This window comes from Pinus tabuliformis, chromosome 2_2, assembly GCF_031772625.1.
Source record: "Pinus tabuliformis cultivar Carrire ecotype Pingquan chromosome 2_2, CPIR1, whole genome shotgun sequence".
NCBI lineage: Eukaryota > Viridiplantae > Streptophyta > Pinopsida > Pinales > Pinaceae > Pinus > Pinus tabuliformis.
The window spans coordinates 578,873,373-578,892,835 of record NC_142300.1 but is presented as its reverse complement, the minus strand read 5'-3'; positions in this window follow the sequence as shown (position 1 = coordinate 578,892,835).

The following is a 19,463-nucleotide window of genomic DNA, read 5'->3' as shown; positions in this document are numbered from 1 at the left end:
GAAAGGAGAGGAGGAAACTCCTGACTATTCTGGGAAATATGACACCATTCAGCCTATCCATATACATTTTGAGCCCTTATCATCTTCTTCCAACTGACCTCCCTATCCAGAGAGGTTAGTTGTGGAGAAGATAGGCCCCATTCCTGAGTCTAGCATGGCTTCTGAGCTTAGGAACCTTTTTATAAAGGTACCTTTGCTCCAAGCTATCAAATAGATCCCCATCTATACAAAAATCATTAGGGAACTCTGCCTCAAGAAGCCAAGGAGGAAAAGATTGGAACCCCAAACCATTCAATTTGTTGGTAGAGCAGCAGAGTTAATGATGGGATGTATGAACATGGAAAAATATACCAACCTCGGAAACCCTGTTATCTCTGTTCAGATAGGTGATGTCCTTGTCTCCAATGTACTTATATACCTAGGGGCAGCCATTAATGTTATGACCAAGCAAATGATGGATCAACTTGGATTGGTCCATATTCGTCCTACTCCCACTGTGCTTGAACTGGCAGATAGATCTAAAATCAAGCCAGAAGGAGTATTGGATGATGTGGTCATTTCCTTAGATTCTTGGGAATATCCCGCAAATTTCATTGTGCTTCGGCCAAAGAATCTTGTAGGAGGGCATCCCTTGATCTTGGGACGACCATGGCTTGCTACGGTTAATGCTTATATTGGATGTCGTTCTGGTGATATGTATATTTCCCATGGAGATTCTAGAAAGAAAGTCACCCTATATCCACCTACTAGATCTATTCAGGAGCTCCGAGACACTTTATGGTTAGACTATAGTAGTGATGATGAGACCCAGCCTATTTCATTGATACATTAGAATGATGAGTCTTCACAGGAGGGTGAGATTCAAGACTTCCTAAGCAATCTAGACACCATACCTAATCAGGTTTTTAGTATAGATTTTCAGGAAGGATATGACGCTCTACCTCCATCATCACCACCTCTAGTGACACCTTTTTGTACTCTAGAGCCTAACATTACTCTTGTTGAGATTAGTTCAGGTAAATCCTTGTATATCAATTCAGACTTGGACCCTTCTCAATGAGAGAAGCTTGTGAATTTGTTGTGAAACCATCTTGATGCCTTTGCATGGGGTTATGAGGATATGAAAGGCATCCCTCCTGAAACTTGTACACACCATATCTATATTCAAGATGGAGTCTGACCTGTCCGACAACCCTAGAGGCGAATGAACCTAGCTCTAAGAGATGTTGTAAAGGAAGAATTGCAAAAACTCTTAGATGCTAATTTTATCTATCCCATTTCTGATAGCCAGTGGGTCTCTCCATTAGTGTTAGTCCCGAAGAAAGATGGGAGATGGCGCATTTGCATTGACTATAGAGAATTAAATAAATCCACTCTCAAAGATTACTTCCCCCTTCATTTCATTGATCAGGTACTCGATACCCTTGCTGGTAAAAAGTACTTTTCTTTTCTAGATGGCTTTAGCAAATATAACCAGATACAGATAGCACCCGAGGATCAAGACAAAACCACTTTTACATGTCCATGGGGTACATTTTCTTATTGAGTGCTTCCCTTTGGGCTATGTAATGCCCCAACTACCTTTCAAAGGGAAAGCTTGGCTATTTTTTCTGACCTCAAGTGCGTGGAAATCTATATGGATGATTTCTCTGTGTTTGGTGATTCATTTTAGGAAGTTGCTTCTTTGTTTCCAAGAATCTCATCTTGCCTTGAGCAACAAGAAATGCAAATTAATGTGAAAAGCAGGAGTAGTTCTTGTCCATCTTATTTCCGACAAAGGTATCCAAGTTGACCCTGCAAAGATAGAAGTCATTTTGAGTCTTCTTATACCCAAAAATCAAAGGGAAGTGAGAGATTTTCTAGGACATGCGAGCTACTATAGGAGAATAATTGAAAATTTCTCAAGGATAGCTACCCCACTTTTCCGACTTTTGGCTAAAGATAGTGAGTTTTCTTGGTCTACAGCTTGCCAACAGTCTTTTGAGACATTGAAGGAAAAATTAGTTCAGGCACCAGTTTTGAGAGGACAAAACTGGTCCCTGCTATTCCATATTTCTTTTGATGCGTCAGATACTGCTATTGGTGCAACTTTAGGATAGGAAGAAGACAAACAATCTTATGCTATTTATTTCATTAGTAAAAACTTGTCACCCGCTGAACTCAATTATATTGTTACTGAGAAAGAGTTTTTAGCTGTAATTTTTTCTATTAATAAATTCAAACATTATATTATAGGATATGAAATTTTTGTACATACTGATCAGTCCGCTATAAGATATTTTATGAATAAACCATTAACTAGTGTTAGAGTGACTAGGTGGTTGCTATTTCTATAGGAATTTAATATTACTATTGTTGATAAACCAGGGAAATCGAATTTAGTAGTAGATTATCTTTCTAGATTAAATCATCCTGGTGAAGCAATTCCTGTTGATGATGATTTTCTTGACGAACATCTTTTTGTTGTGTCAACAAAGTCTCCATGGTTTGTTGATATAGCTAACTATTTAGTCACTGGAAAATTACCACTCCACTTATCCGCTCGTGAAAAGCAAAATATCATTTAGAAAAGTGTTGCATATTCCTGGATCCAAGGAGACCTCTTTTACAATAGAGTAGATCTCATTATCCGTATATGTGTAAGAGAGGAAGAGGTATTTGATATCTTAAAATCTGCCCATGATGAACCATGTGGTGGTCACTTCGTCGATAAGCAAACTGCATACAAAGTTTTACGAGCTGGCTATTTTTGGCCTTCCTTGTTTAAGGATGCCAAACAATACATCAAGCAGTGTGATAGTTGTCAGCGAATTGGCCAGCCTAACCAAACCAATGAGATGCCTTTATGTCCTCAAGTTATGATTGAGCCTTTTGAAAAATGGATTATTGATTTTGCCTTTATGTCCTCAAGTTATGATTGAGCCTTTTGAAAAATGGGTTATTGATTTCATAGGACTAATAAATCCTTCATCATCAAATAAAAAGCATATCTTGGTTTGTATAGATTTTGTTACAAAATGGGTAGAAGCTAAAGCTGTTTCTTTTGCTACTGAAAGATTTGTTGTTGATTTTATTTTTACTGAAATCTTTACTAGATTTGGTGTACCTAGAGAAATTGTTTCTGACAATGGATCGCAGTTTATTTCTAATCTGGTACAGGGTGTAATGGAGCATTACAAAATCCGACACAAGAAATCCACACCATATCACCTGCAAGAAAATGGCCAAGTAGAATACACAAATAAGGTGATTGAGTCTATCCTCACAAAGACGGTAAATATGAACAGAAAGAATTGCACTGAAAAATTACTAGAAGCATTGTGGGCCTATCGGACCACTTGGAGAAACAGCATGGGACATACACCTTATGAGCTAGTGTACGGGAAACAAGTCCTTTTGCCGATAGAATTCCAGATCAAGACTTTCAGGACTATAGTCCAATTGGGGCTAGATCTCTCTAGGGCATAGCAGCAACACCTTCTACAATTGAATGAGTTAGATGAAATCCAAAGGGATGTTTTTCAGCAGAACATCTTGGTTCAACAACAGCACAAGAAGTGGCATGATAAGTACATTCAGAAAAAGAAATTCCAACCAGGTGATTGGGTGCTCCTTTACGATTCCAGATTCAAACATTTTAAAGGAAAATTCCATACATGCTAGATGGGACCATATGAGGTGGTCAAAGTGTTCAAAAATGGAGTGCTAGAAATCAAAACTATTGATGGACAGAATCCAGTGTTCTTGGTAAACGGGCATAGATTGAAGGTATATTTTCAGCCCCTTACTAAAGGATATTTTATGCAACAAGTACAACAACCAATTGAAAAGGAGTTGGTAGGTGATAACACCGACCTGTTGAAGAATTGATTCCTTCTTGTCCTTATTTATAAAAAAAAATTAATCAAAGAAAAATAAAAATAAAAAAATGACAAAAATAAAAAGTATAAAAAGAAAAAAATTTCCTGTAATTGTGAAAATCAGTTGACTAACATGATTGCAAAAGGATCAACCTGAAAACCAGCATGCTAGCAGGAAGATCAAAATTTTTCATAAAAAGGGAATGTTACTTGAATTTTAGATATGTTGGTTGCCACCAAGAAGAAGCAGGTTCACAAAACCGAGCCCTTACCCAAGTTGGGGTAACTAGCATGGACATTTTTTCCAAGTAAACGCTTACTTCCCGCTACAGTTATTTTTCCTGCACCAGTGCAGGCAGACTTCAAGGTAAAATCTTCTTCTATTTACCATTTTGAAATATCCCACTAGTTTCTTTTCTAAATTCCCCAATGAATTACCTTCCTCTTTCTTCCAAGAAACCACCCTTACCCAATTCTTAGAATCCCTCTTCTCCCTTGAATTTTTTTCCCACGTCCTATTTCGTTTATCCGTCTTGATGATATCGTTCTGAAATCCCTGTTGTAATATTCCTTCCCATTTTGAAATTTTTACTCATTTCCCACTTCTTTATTCCCTCATAAGTTGATTGCAGTAATTTGATGCAATCATTCAGAAGGCATGTAGAGAAGCACCAAAGGATGGCGAATACAATTTTCTTGTATAATGAGGCAAAATTTTTAAAAATCCAGCTACATAAGTATGTCCTATCAGATTTTCTATTTGGTAAAATTCTCTGGTGCAAGCACAGCGCGGTGCAAGCACAGCGCAGTGCAAGCAAGTCTAGTGTAGAGATACAATTGACTTTGGGAGAAATTTACATAGTCTTGAAATGGTTTATCAATGATCTATGGGCCTGTATTTTTGTACATATGTTGATATGATAACTCACTCCATGCTTTAAATTGATGCTTTGTTTCATTAATTACTAATCTAGGGATAAATCTTTAAATTGCAAGATGTGTAAGGCTGAAATCTAATATTTTTTAATAAATGTTGAAAATAAGTATGATTGAACTATGATGATGACTACAGAATGGTACTCCATCTGATAACATGCACTCACCCTCCTTGCTATTATTTCGCATTATCCTACCATCATTAACTTACCTGTGATCAGATCATTCTAGTCGTTGCATCACTGCCGCCCATACCGCCACTACATCCAATCATCATGATTCACCTATAATGATGATCACTGACACGGATCTACATCCAAAGTGGAAGGATTGTTCCATCATTGTCGGGTAAGCAGGTCTACAAAGACGGAAGGCAAGGAACCTTCGATACAGAATTCTCGGTGAATGTTGGAGTTACCTTGGAATTTTTCTGAAGGTATGATTAGTGAAGTGAAAGAGGTTCGAAATGGCACCCATGAGGAGTGAACCACTATCGCTACAGGAAATTTAAAAAACTGTTGAGTACAAGAACAGTCTTGCACTTCTGCAATAAACTAGGTCCCTGCCATTTCTCCAAAAATTTGATGGATTCAACATGGGTGTAGTGCTAGAATTTGTAAGAACGTTCAAGGAAGGCCGAGTTAGGTTGGGTCCTTAAAATTTAAAATCACCGAAGAGTTCATTTCGCAAGCCATAGGCCTGCCACTTACAGGTGAGCATTGGTTTAAGAAGGAATGGTTAACAAAGAAGCGTTGGCAGCGGTTCGTGGTCGATAAGAAGATTGAGGTCGATTGGAGAAGGGGATTGCCACAAACCGTCTTGGTCGGAAAATGGTGAGATTTACTATTTATATTACAGAAGTTTGTCACAGGCGAAGGACGCTATACCTTGGCATTCGTATACCACCTTCAATTTTTGTGACATTTCGAGGCAGTGAAACCAATTAATTTCCCTCACTTCTTGCTCAGGAGCCTCGAAAAGATGGAGAAAAATGTGCAGAGCGGGAGTGAAATCCAGGTTGCAACCAAATTCTGTCACCATGGACTCATTACGATGCTGGTCAAGAAGAATTTAGAGAAAAAGGGATTATCATGGGAGGCATTTCTGAAGGAATTCCAAGCAAAGGATGCTGAAGAACCTGCTAGCACAAGTGCAAGAAAAAAGAGAAAGGCAGAGACATTGTCTCCTGCCAAGCGAAGAAGTAAAGGCTCACCAGTGCAAGCAGAGAAAGGGGTCGTTGAAAACACTCCACCTGTAGCAAAGACAAGGAAAATTAGGACCTTGGCAAGCAGGAATTTTGTGGGCCAAGGAACAAATCAGTCGAGCTCCCCAATTGTAATCGATGACTCGCCCCAAGTCTCCCCCACAGTTCACAATCTCTCGATGCTTGCAGACGCAGTAGCACACAATGTGGAGGATGAGGAGAATGCAGAAGACGACGTGTTATTGTCAACATTCGTTAGCAGGCTAAGGAGCAAGAGAACAATGTTGACACCAAACACTAGCGAAGTCCAAGCAAAGGAGGAAAAACAAGAACAGCATGAAGAATCTCTTGAAAATTTTAGTGAACCGGAGGTGGAGACCCTTAATAATTTTGAGGACCAGGGCATTGAATACCCTATGATTTTTGAAGGACAGGGCATTGAAGACCCTGCAATTTTTGAAGATCAGGGCATTAAAAATCCTATGGTTTTCGAAGGACAGGGTACTAAAGTCCCTATGGTAGTAGAAGAATGGGGAATCGAAACCCCTATTGATTTGGAAGGATAAGGTGTGGAATCCCCTGAGAAAATGGGAGAGCAAGTTAAGAGCCCGGAGGAATTAGACGCACAGGGTACTGAAACCCCTGGCACAGAGATTGGTGAGGATATCCAAACCCTCAACAACAGCAAAACCCCAAGCTTAGAAACCCTCGACAATGTCTTAAAGAAGACTTTTGACATTCTTGACCTTGATGTTGAGTCCGTGGTAGAAAAGGCATTTGCTCCCGAAGATCTCAGTACAACATCATCCACTCTCTTCTTTAATAGCAGAATAGTGGACTTGGAGCAACAAGTCCATGACCTGGAAGCTCTAAACTAGGTCATGAAAGAGCAGAGTTGGCAGAAACACAGTGAAGTGGAATTACGGGTTGAAGTAAAGAAGCAAAAGCAGCAGGTAAAGGTGTGGAAATACCAGGCTTCCAGATGCTATAGACGCCTAAAAAAGGTAACTAAGTAGCTGCAAAAAGCCTGGGACAGGAAACCAAAGATAGTAAAGACAAGAATAAACATTGAAGTGCAGAATTGAGGTGCGGCCACTCATTTTTGAAGGTTTTTTTTTCATAGGTAAAATGTTGTGTGAGGACACACAACAACTTAGGATGGGAGGATGTTGTATCCTAAATTGCCCTATTTTCTACCCCATTTCCATCAATATCAACCTCTGTTTTACCTTAATACAAGACCCTTCTTCCCTGCACTAGTACAAGATGGTTACCCTTTTCCTACACATGCTCATAGTTTACATTAAGATTTGCTACAACACTTTATTAATATTTTTATGTAGATTTCATGTTATTTACATATTCTTGCAACTCATATTTATTTCCTAGAAGTAATCATGGAACGTAGTGTTAATAATGTATGAGTTGACTAGTGCAGGAAGATTCCTGCACCGCCACTGTCTGAGATTCTGAGAGCTATCTTCCACGAGGACGAATCTCAATCTTCGACTCTGAGTTTAACTATTGATAAACTGAAGTAGGTGGCATGAATCTAGGGATTTTTCTCCAAAGATAGATCATGGCCCAATGAAGCTCGTGTTGTTATAACCATTGGCAAAGTTTGTAATTTGGTTTCTAAGTCTGTTCGGCCGAGAGGCCTAAACGAAAATTATCTGTAATTAGTGTAAACGGCTTAGAGCCAAAGGATATATATGATGTAAATCGTAGATAGGAAAGCTAGCGAACCATCGGTTATTATTTTGGTTTATGTAATCTGGTTATCGCCTCGTTCTGGGGCTGGATTGCTTTGTAATGTAATTTGTCAAATCAAGTAAATACAAGAGGATCATTATGGTTTGCACACATAGCGTGTAATTTCATCTTTGATGTGTTATTTGAAGTGCTGATCGCTTTCGTTCCTTAGAAGGGGAACGAGCTAGTTGGCCAGGGCCCGGCCAACCCAGCTCGTTGACCCTTCTCACTTTCGTGATTTGGGAAGACGGTGTGTTTATTTCATAGCAGTTGTGTAATGAAATAGTTTAATCGTTAATCTTTGAGTTCTGAATTAAATTATCTTCTGTAGCCTATGTGTGGAACGGATCCGTAGTTTGCAGAGTATTTGTGTTCATTTATGTTTATAAGATATCTTTTACACATTTACTTTATTCTTGTTTTCTATTTTAATTCATTTTCGAAGCAGATCGTGTGAGGAACTCTTTCCTTCACCAGTGTGTGTTGTTGCTTGCACCGCGCTCAGTCATTCATTGCAGCAAACATTAAATCACTCACCGGAATTTTATTTCCCATTATTTTGCAGCTGAATGAATCAATAAATCAAATAACTATTTTTGGTATTAAAAGTTCATCTCTAAAAAGATCTAAAAGCAGTTATAATAACTACCAAATTATACTTGCAAAGAATATCATTATTGTGGGTGAAGTACCAAAACTGGTTGACACATGCAAAGTACTTAGGCTATTGATTGATTCTTTTGTATGTGTTTTATCTCATGAAGTTTATTTCCCTTATGAATTTTAATGAGTTGAAGCATTTTCTGTCTCGCAACTAGTTAATTCATAATTTCATTACAGTTGCATTTTCTTTTCAGCATATCTTTTCAGCTTACGAAAGTAAACCAAAAACTGAGTAAAGGGAACCTTGCTTCGGGGCAAGAGAAAGTCTCTTAACATCGGAATAGAGTGCTCCAAGCCCTGAGGCTTAGAGCACCTTCACTCAGACATAAGTCTTCAGTAATGAAGATTGAATATACTCTTACACAGAAATATTGTACCTACACTAATGCAAGAAAGATTACAACTGTGCAAGGATAGGTTGTTTGTGTGGGAGAAAGATCAGAAGAAAGGCATGACTCTGCAAGGTCCCACTTGTCAGATTGCTTATCATCCATATGGAGATTAACATAGTGTTTCATTCAACATTTAAGATTGTTTATGTTGTGTGGAATTTCTTTACTTGATTTACTTGCAAATTGTCTTTTACATTCCAGCACTAGATTTGCCTTGGTGTAAATTTCCTTTCCAATTGTTTTCTATCTGATTCTGCAAAACATTCCCTTCAAGAAGTAGGATTAGAAATAGAAAAAGTTCATACCATTTCTGGCATTGCATGTGCTTTGTCTCTAAGTTTACGAAACCCTTAGGTTGACAATTAAGTGTTGAGGAGTTTGCTCAAGAGTAATTCCTGCACCCAACACATGGCTATCCAGGAAATGGAGGGGTTGGGAAATCCATTGTCAATCCAGGAAATCCTCCATGCCAATGATAGATCACAACCAAGAAACCACATGCATGTGCCATGCATACCAAAACTAGTGAAGAAATCATACATGCAACTCGGTACCTGCAAGAAAATTTGATGTAGTTGTTGATGTTGATGCCTTATTTCACTTTCCTTCTCTTCCTTTTTCTTCTTGCTCCAAGAATCCAAGTATGCCACACCCTCCAAGAGTGCTCCAAGAAATATCTAAGTATCCAAGATTATGAGAGAGAGAATATTGAGAGAGAGCTCCAACACTAAACTGAAAAAAGGTTACCAACTGATCCTCATAATACTTTTATGAATGAGGCCTCTGTTTTCTTCATTTTCCTCCTCACATGCAACCTGTGGCCTTTCACCTCCTTTTTCTCCTAATTTCCATTATTTTCATAAATAAATATGCCAAAATTGCTTTTAATGCCTTAGTCATTGCCTTTGTCAATTTCCTTAGCCATAAACAACCAAATGAACACCCCCCTAGGATGTCTTGCCCAAAATTCAGCTTGGAATAAGTGTCTCATTCATCTGTGGTTATTGTTTTTAACATTTATTACATGGAATTTTCACTAGGGCTGTTACAGAACCCTCCCCCTTGGGGGACACCGTACTCAGTGTTCAATCACACATATACCTCAGTAACCTACTAAAAGAAGATATATTTCTTATGGAGCTTTATAACACATCTCAATGCAGTATTTACAATAAAATGTATGCTCAAGACATAACATCATGACAACAGACCGCATAGTGGAGCTTTATAACACAACTCATTACGGTATTTACAAAGATCATCCTGCTGAGTGCCAACTCATATGACATTATAACATCATGATAACATAACCACATGATATCATATTAACATAACACCCATACCGCATTGGAGCTTTATAACATGGCTCATTGTGGTATTTACATCCATACACAGGTGTACATATAACAAGATCATCAAAATATATATACCAAAACATATGCCAAATCATATCAAAACATATATCAAAGATATACTAACATCCTATCTAGTCATATATATCAAAACATCATATAGCATATATCAACCATCCTAAAACATATATCAATCACCATAAATCATATACTAAACCAACATAAAACAAATACTAAACCACCATAAAGAAACTACCAACCACCATAAGCAATCACCAAACCACCATATCAAAGTTTCTTTGCCTCAACTGGAAAACAAGGAAGGATACATAGCCCACATCTGATCCTCCATCTCCCATGTAGCTTCATCAGGCCCAAAGTGCTTCCACTGCACTTTAAATTGCTCTATTGCTCGGTTCTAGAGCATGAGCACCTTTTTCTGCAATATGCAATGAGGCATCAGCTGGAATTCTCCATCTAGTTCCACCTGCAATACAGACCAGTTAACCACATGATCAGCATACTTAACATACTTCTTAAGCAATGAGACATGGAAAGCATCATGGACTTTCACTATCAAATGCAGTGCAAGTCAATAGGCTATTGGCCCAATCCTCTTAATGATACTAAAGGGTCCACAAAACCATGGTGCCAACTTGGCACATGAGCCAATCCGTAAGGATCTCTTCTTCGGTTTAATGCACAAGTACACCTATTCCCCAACCTGGAACTCCTTGAACAACATGTTCCTGTCTACATAACTCTTCTGCCTATCTTGTGATTCCTTGAGATTCTTCTTGATCATCTGCATCTCATGTTTCATGTCTGCCAACATATCTGGTCCAATCAATGCTCTGCTAACTGGATCACTCAAACTAATGGGAGTGTTACAACTCCGCCCATACAATGCCTCAAAAGGACTCATCCTCAGTGACTCCTGATAACCGTTGTTGTATGAAAACTCAACCAAAGGGAGATACTCTTCCCATTTGTGTTGTTGATGCATCACATACATCCTCAAAATGTCCTCTAATATCCTGTTGACTCTTTCTATCTTTCCATCCTTCTGTGGATAATAAGAAGTGATGAATGCCAACTTTGTGCCCAAACCTGCAAATAACTCCTTCCAAAACTTGGAAGTGAACTTTGCATCCATATCTGACACAATCTTCTTCAGAACACCATGTAGTCTAATCACATCTCTGATAAATACCTGTGCCACATCACTAGTTGACAATGTAGACTTCACTAGAATGAAGTGTGCAACCTTTGTTAACCTGTCCACAATGATCATGATCGAGTCATGCTATTTCACTTTCTTCAGCAACCCTTTGATGAAATATTTGGAAATGACCTCCTATTTCCACTTCGGGATAGTGATCGGTTGCAGCAATCCACCTAGATGTTTTCCCTCTACTTTCACTAGCTGACAGTCGAAACATTTAGCCACAAAATATGCTACATCCCTCTTCAAGTTTGGCCAATACTAATATCTCTTCACTACGGTCAGTGTCTTCTAGTAACCTGGGTGACCTTAATACAACTTTGCATGAAACTCCCTCAAGATCACCTACTTGAGATCACTGTCATCTGGCACATATATCTTGTCTCGAAGCCTGCCCAATCCATCTACCGTAAGAAAATAATCCAATCCCTGTGCACTTGCACCTGTACTTGTACCTGTACCATCACTTGTACCTATACATGTACCACCACCTGTGCCTGTACCTATACTCTACTGCAACCTGTGCACAATATCCATATATCTGACATCTTGCTTTCCTGCCCGCAAGATCCTATCCTGTAAATCTATCCCATAAGAACTCATAACTGCTAAGTGATTTACCTATATCCATCTACTAAGATCATTTTCCACCCTATTCTCCTTACCTTTGATGTACATGATCTCGAAATCAAACTCGTTGATCATGGCAAACCATCTAGCCTACTTGGCATTCAGATTCGGTTGGTCAAACAAATATCTCAACCCAATGTGATCACTCATAAGAACAAATTATTTGCCAAGAAGATAGTGCCTCCACATCTTCAGTGCATGTATAATTGATGCTAACTCAAGATCATGCATCAAGTAGTTCTTATCTTGCTCATTTAGTTTCAGGGACTCATAACATACCACCTATCCATCTTGTATAAGGACTCCAACAAGTCCTTTCTTTCAAGGATATGTACAAACTCTTTGTTCGGATCTGTAATCTGTAGCATTGGTGCGTGTGTCAACAACTGCTTAATTTTCTCAAAGCTAGCCTTACACTCCTTATTCCATTCGAACTTCTTACCTTTCCTCTGCAAGGATGTAATGGGATAAGAAATCTATGAGAAGTTCCTTATGGACCTCTTGTAATAGCCTGCTAAACCCATGAAAGATCTCACTTCATCCACATTCTTAGGAGCTACCCACTCCATGATGGCCCTTATCTTCTTTGGATCTACTGCAATTCCCTCCTTGGAGACAACATGTCCCAAGTAATGTAACTTAGTCTGAAATAAACTATATTTGTTGAGCTTAGCATACAATTGATTCTCTCTCCACAACCTCAACATTGTTGCTAAGTGTTTGACATGTTCTTCCTAATTTTTAGAATATACCAATATATCATCAATGAACATAATAACAAACTTATCCAAATATAGACGCAACATACTATTCATCAAATACATGAATGTAGTTGGAGCATTAGTTAAGCCAAATGGAATAACAACAAGCTCATAATGCCCATACCTGCTCTTGAATGCAATCTTTTATATATCCTCCTCTTCGATGCATACCTGATGGTATCTATATCTCAATTCAATCTTCGAGAACACTGCTGCTCCCTTCAACTGATCGAGCAAGTCATCAATCCTCAACAAAGGGTGTTTGTTCTTAATAGTCACTTTGTTCAACTGCCTGTAATAATTGCATAATCTAAAGGTACCATCTTTCTTCCTCAGAAACAAGATTGGTGCCCCCCAAGGTGATACAATTGGCCTAATATACCCCTTTTCCAACATTTCCTTCAGTTGCAACTTTAACTCAACTAACTCAGGTGTGTTCATCCTATAAGGTTCTTTTGATGTTGGAGCTTCCCATGGCACTAACTCAATAGAAAAATCTACCTCCATATAAGGTGTCAACTCTGTAATGTCCTTAGGAAATACATCCCTGAACTTCTGTAAAACTAGGTACTTTTTCAACACATCTGCGTCCTCAACCTCCTTACCCTTATCACTAGAAATATGTACTGCAAATATCTTGCACCCTTTCCTGCGGCTACTCTTTTCTTTCATAGATGTCACCATCCTAACTGATTTAGCTTTCTTCTTACCCTGTAAGACTCTTGGTTCTCCATTGTCATCCACACATTCAATACCCTTGTCATAGCAGTCAACCTTGGTTCTATGTAGATACAACCAATCCATGTCCAATAACATAATTTTTGAACCCAACTATAAAACATTCAAATGTGTTGCGGTATGCATACCATTTAAGTCAAATGCGCAAGCTCTTACCCAATGATGAACTTGCTTCTTCGTCCCTGTAGCCAACTGAACTAACCAAGACTCTGCATGCAATTCCTTATTCAACCCACACTTATCCACCAATTTAGGACTAACATAGCTATAGTTAGATCCAAGGTCAATTAAAATATAAATAACTTGTTCACAAAGCTTACGTCCATCTCAGTGGTAGATGCATGATGTTCTGCCTACCTATTGTCCATGGCTGCATATGTACAAGGAATACTCTGCAAAACATCTCCAATAGTATGTGCCTCCTGTGGAAAACATCTCCAATAGTCTACCACCCTGATTCTGTGGACAATATCTCCTGCAATGATCTTTGCCACAAGTCCAACACTCTATAGGATTCCAACCTCCATCCTTGTTCTTCTCTTAAAATCTAAGTCCTTGTCCTTTATCTGATGCATTAAACCTCTTAGGCGGTGCAACAATCTCCTTGTTATCTTTACTATGTGGTCTTGCTCACTTTTTATCCCATTTTCCTTTGTTCTTTACATCACCTCTCCAGTCTAACTTAGTCTCAGTTATGCACTTTGATTTCTCATAGCAGTGCTTTAGCTTTCAAAAGGCCTCCTACAATGATCTAGACTCATCGAATTCAATCTTGTCTTTGAATGCAATCAGTAGTCCACTAATGAATCTTTGAATCTTAGCCTTCTCCTCCTTCTGGTAAGGCACATACCTCAGTAACTCCAAGAACCTACTTGTCATTTGTCATAGAACCCATTTTTAGTTCATAAAATTCTTTTTCTCTGTCATCAAAGTACCTTTCTGACAAGTATTTCTTCTTAACTAGCCTCTCAAACTCACTCCAAGACAAATATTCTTCATGAATACACTTGACATTCTTCACATCTTCCCACCAGATGTTTGTTTTACCTTTGAGACTGAAGGTAGCTACTCTAGCTTTCATGTTCTTTGAATAATCATGCAACCTGAAGAACTTCCTCATGCCAAGAAGCCATGCCTCTACATCATGTGGTTTCTTCATTTCCCCGTCAAAAGTAGGTGGCTTTGCTTTCTTCAATTCATCCGGAAAATTCTCCCTATCACTCCTCCTGTAAGGATGATGTCGATGACGATCATAATGCCTATCTGAATCAGAGCTAGAATAATACCTGTTTCTATCCCTTCTCCTCTCTAGAGTGTCCAACAATATACCATCTCAAATGGTTTCAGATCTATCTAACCTGTGTCTACTACGATACTTGATGCCATATGCCCCATTAGTTTTTTCCTCCTACTCATGATTGATCCGTAGTGGTCCTTGTTGTTGTAAATCTAACAAGCTCTGAAGTATTACTGCATTCACCCCTGCTAACTTTTCCCGTGATTGTATGGTTCTGTCATTATCTTCCTTACAACTCTTGATCTCTTCCTCTAAACTTCTTAGTGTCACTGCCAAGTCAAAAGAGTTCCCAACACCATACTGCTCTTCGGATTCGTAGGGATAATGTTTTTAGTCAACCATCTTGCTAGCCATTTGCTATTTCTTCCTGCAAGGCATAATATGTCAAATAAACCAATCACAATAAATTGACGTACCTTAGTATAGCTCAAGGAGGATACCTTGTCTGCAAGATCACTAAATCAATGTGATACATGTCTAGCATAATCATAATAGCATATAGACATACACAAATAAATGTACCATCTCATAAACATTACTCTAACTAGGGTCCAGTCATCAATGCAATGCCATATCAACAATGCATGCTATGACCCCATGCATGACAACAACCATTACTCCATTGTACACATTTCCACATGCAACCAACAATATGCATAAGCAATGCCAAACCAACTACAAATACGCATAACTGCATGTAGTTGAACATAATCAATCAGTTCTTCTAATCAACCTACAAAACCGATGCATGTAATAAAAATATTCAAAAATGTAACCTAACATACAAGGATGCAAGTAGGTACCATGAAATCAACATGTAAGCGACATATAATCCATAAACAGTCAGTAACATACTCATTTCAAATACATTTCATGAAATCGATAACAAATTCTCCATGATAACCATACTACAACCCTAATTCAACATCAAGCAAATGTAACAAGTATATAAGTGTAAGAGACACACATGCAACTGACATGCATGCATGACCAACACATAGCCCATCCAGTCTGAGGGGTGAACCATGCTATGATACCACTCTGTAACACCCTCCTCCCACATCTACCCAAGCAATCGATTAGTCGGGGTAAACATGCGACGAGAGGCCACTATGATATGATTCGACCTCCTAAGTCACCTTAAGGAAGTGGAACCAATGGAAACACACCATACAGACATCCAACATCATCAACAGAACCCTCATAGCACAAGTCAGCCATTCAGACAGTATGTCCCTGGGTCCCACTATTGTTTTAGGTCTCTTGGGCTATAGTCACTCTCATGCTATGGGAAAGGGAGTAGCCAGCAACCTCGAGTCGCTCTCATAGGCCTGCCTACCAACGACTATGGACAATAATTGTCATTGTTATGCCAGTGACTCTAGGATTTGAGCCACTTTTTCATGCCTAGATCCCATGTCACTACCCAGAACTAAACCATGTCTTCAGATCGGTAATAAACATGGAAATGACATAATTAAAGCAAATACTTGTTCAATACCTTGATTGGATCCCTACTAGCCATGGCAGGCATTTCGTCAAACATATCATCGACATGTAATCTACAGGTGTAAATAACAAAGTTAAGTGTAGATATCTCATATTTATATGAGAATCTTTATGAACCATTGTTCCCTCATGTCATTTGTTGTTTTATCATCTATTAGTTCATAGACACATTATCCATTCACATACAAGTAAAAATATGCTAAGAGCCATACATAGTTGTTGTCATAAAATGTGCATATGACCATCATAATAGGAACAAAAATACAATAAACATATTAGCCATCAAATCCATAAATACATCAGTACCTTTACACATGAAACTCAAGGGAATGGATTTCTCTTTAATGAATGCAATTAACCAACCAAAGATGGGACTACCACGTTCCACATGACCGTAGAATGGCTAAGCCAAATCTCTCTTTAGACATTTACCCTCATGCCATATTCTAAGCATGAATGTTGGATCTCATAGAACACATCAATCAAAACTCATCCAGGGATTCCAGAGGCCATCCACCTCAACCCATCAAACAGTGATTCCACCTCAAGGTCAGACATCACAAAACCATCATCATATTGGTCTCCGTCCAAGCTTTCCAGGGCTTCCAAAGTGTTTGCTCCAACCAAGGCTTCCAGGACTAGTAACTCAACCCACAGTTGTCGTTGGGCTTCCAGAACATTGTTCTAACCAAGGCTTCCAGGACTAGTAACTCAACCCACCAAAGGCTTCCAGATAATTTTTCCAACCAAGGCTTCCAGGATTAGTATCTCAACCCAAGTTGTTAAAGTGGTTCTAGAGCATTTTTCGAACCAGGGCTTCCAGAAACTAATAACTCAACCCAAGCTATGGAATCATGAGAACCAACCAAAACAATACAATGAAAGTAAATCCACAATCACCATGGCTATCTAGGAAATGGCAAGGCTAGAAAATCCACTATCAATCTAGGAAATCCTCCATACCAACGAAAGATCACAACTAAGAAATCACATGCATATGCCATGCATGCCAAAACTAGTGAAGAAATTATACATGCAACTCAGTACCTGCAAGAAAACCTAATGTCGTTAATGATGCCAATGCCTTCTTATGCTTCCCTACTCTTCCTTTGCCTTCTTGCTCCAAGAATCCAAGTATGACACACTCTCCAAGATTGCTCCAAGGAATCTCTAAGTATCCAAGAGTGTGAGAGAGAGATCCAACATTGAACTAAAAAAAGGTTACCAACTAATCCTTAGAATCCTTTTTATGAATTATGCCTCTATTTTCTTTATTTTCCATTATTTTCCTTCATTTTCCTCCTCACATGCAACCTATGACCTTTCAACTCCTTTTTCTCCTAGTTTCCATTATTTTCATAAATAAATGTGCCAAAATGCCTTTTAATGCCTTAGCCATTGCCTTTGCTAATTTCCTTAGCCATAAACAACCAAATGAACACCTGCTAGGATGTCTTTCCCAAAATTTAGTTTGGAATAAGTGTCCCAGTCAACCGTGGTTATTGTTCTTAACATTTATCACATGGAATTTTCACCAGGGCTTGTTGGGTGCAAGAATTGCAGTTAAGCTGACTCCTTCAACACTTAATTATCAACCCGAGGGTTTTGTAAACTTAGAGGCAAAGGACGGGAAATGATAGAAATGATATGAACTTTTCCTAACTCTATTCCTACTTCCTTAATAACAATCTTGCAGAATCAAAAAGAAAATATCACCAGGCAATTTACACCAAAGAAATTCTAGTGCTGGAATATGAAAGAAATTACTTTTGCGAAGAAATAAATAAAAGGAACTTTCAAACTATTGTAAGAAATCCTCATTAATTGAAATGAAAATATATATATCTATCTTCAATATAGTTGTATGTCTATAAAGATGTCTCACTTCTTTATAGATCTTTCTCCCTGCACTAAGTTTTTATTCCTGTACTCCTGCAATATTCTTGCACTAGTACCGAAACAAAGTTTATATGCTGGAAGTATATTCTACACTTGTACTGAAGATTTTTTTCCTCATGCAGGGGCTCTAAGTCTCAGGACTAGAGCACTCTGTTCCTGTATCAGGATATTGATTCCTGTACCAGAATAGAGATTCTTGCAACAAGTTTTCAAATTTCTTTCATAAAATAATAAAGAGTGTGTTAACTTAAGAAAAGAATTTGCAAAGGTGAACAGAACTTTGAAATAACTTTCACAAACAGAAAGATGCTTCAACCCAACTTAACTTCAAAATAAGAATTAACTTTGAAATTCAAAGCACACTTTTCTTCAATCAAGGAAATATTTCATGCAACTAAAGAAATCATATAATTGTGACAACATGCTTTATTCCTATAATAGTTATCCACACAAATCTGATCTGCCTTTTTAATCTTCTTAATTCAAAAAGGTTCACTTTGAAATAGTTAAATATGAAGTTCGATCCTTTCCTTAAAAGTGTAAAGTGTAGGTACAGATTAATGTGTTATGACAGCAGTCATTCCTTAATTACCAAAGCACATTCAATCCAGAATATCAAGAATACTTCTAAAAGATGAACACTCACTTGCAGAAATGCATCAAGATCCTTGTGACAGAAAAGAATGAAGAACTTTGTTATAATGAACCAAAGAAATCAAATTGCAGAACTGTAAATGCACTAGTGCAAGAATATCGTAATTGCACGATCCAAGCAGAAATAATACTAAGCGTTGAAAAGAAAAATTACAAAAGGGTGAGATCAAACTTAGCTAAGCATGCACACCATGGATCCGTCACACAATAGCTATAAATGAAATCGAACCTGAACTTTGTGAAAGAATAGAAGTATCTACTTTAATTCATGCCTTGCATTAAAATGAAATCAACACATCTATAACGAGAAAGAAGAATGTGAGGGAGAACGAGCTGGGTTGGCTGGGCCCTAGCAACCAGCTCGTTTCCCTATTTATGAAACTTGGAAACTCAGCTCTCAACAACGCATCAACATAGAATTTGTTAGACTCCGTCTTGTCAGTCAATGTGAGATTGATATTCTCCAGCTCTTCAAATGCCAGCAGTCAATTCGCACCGCTTGAGGACAACTCCTCTATTCTATATTCAGTCAAATGGAAATTGAATAATGTTTGATGACACACATTTTATCAAGGAAAGTTGTAGTTGTTG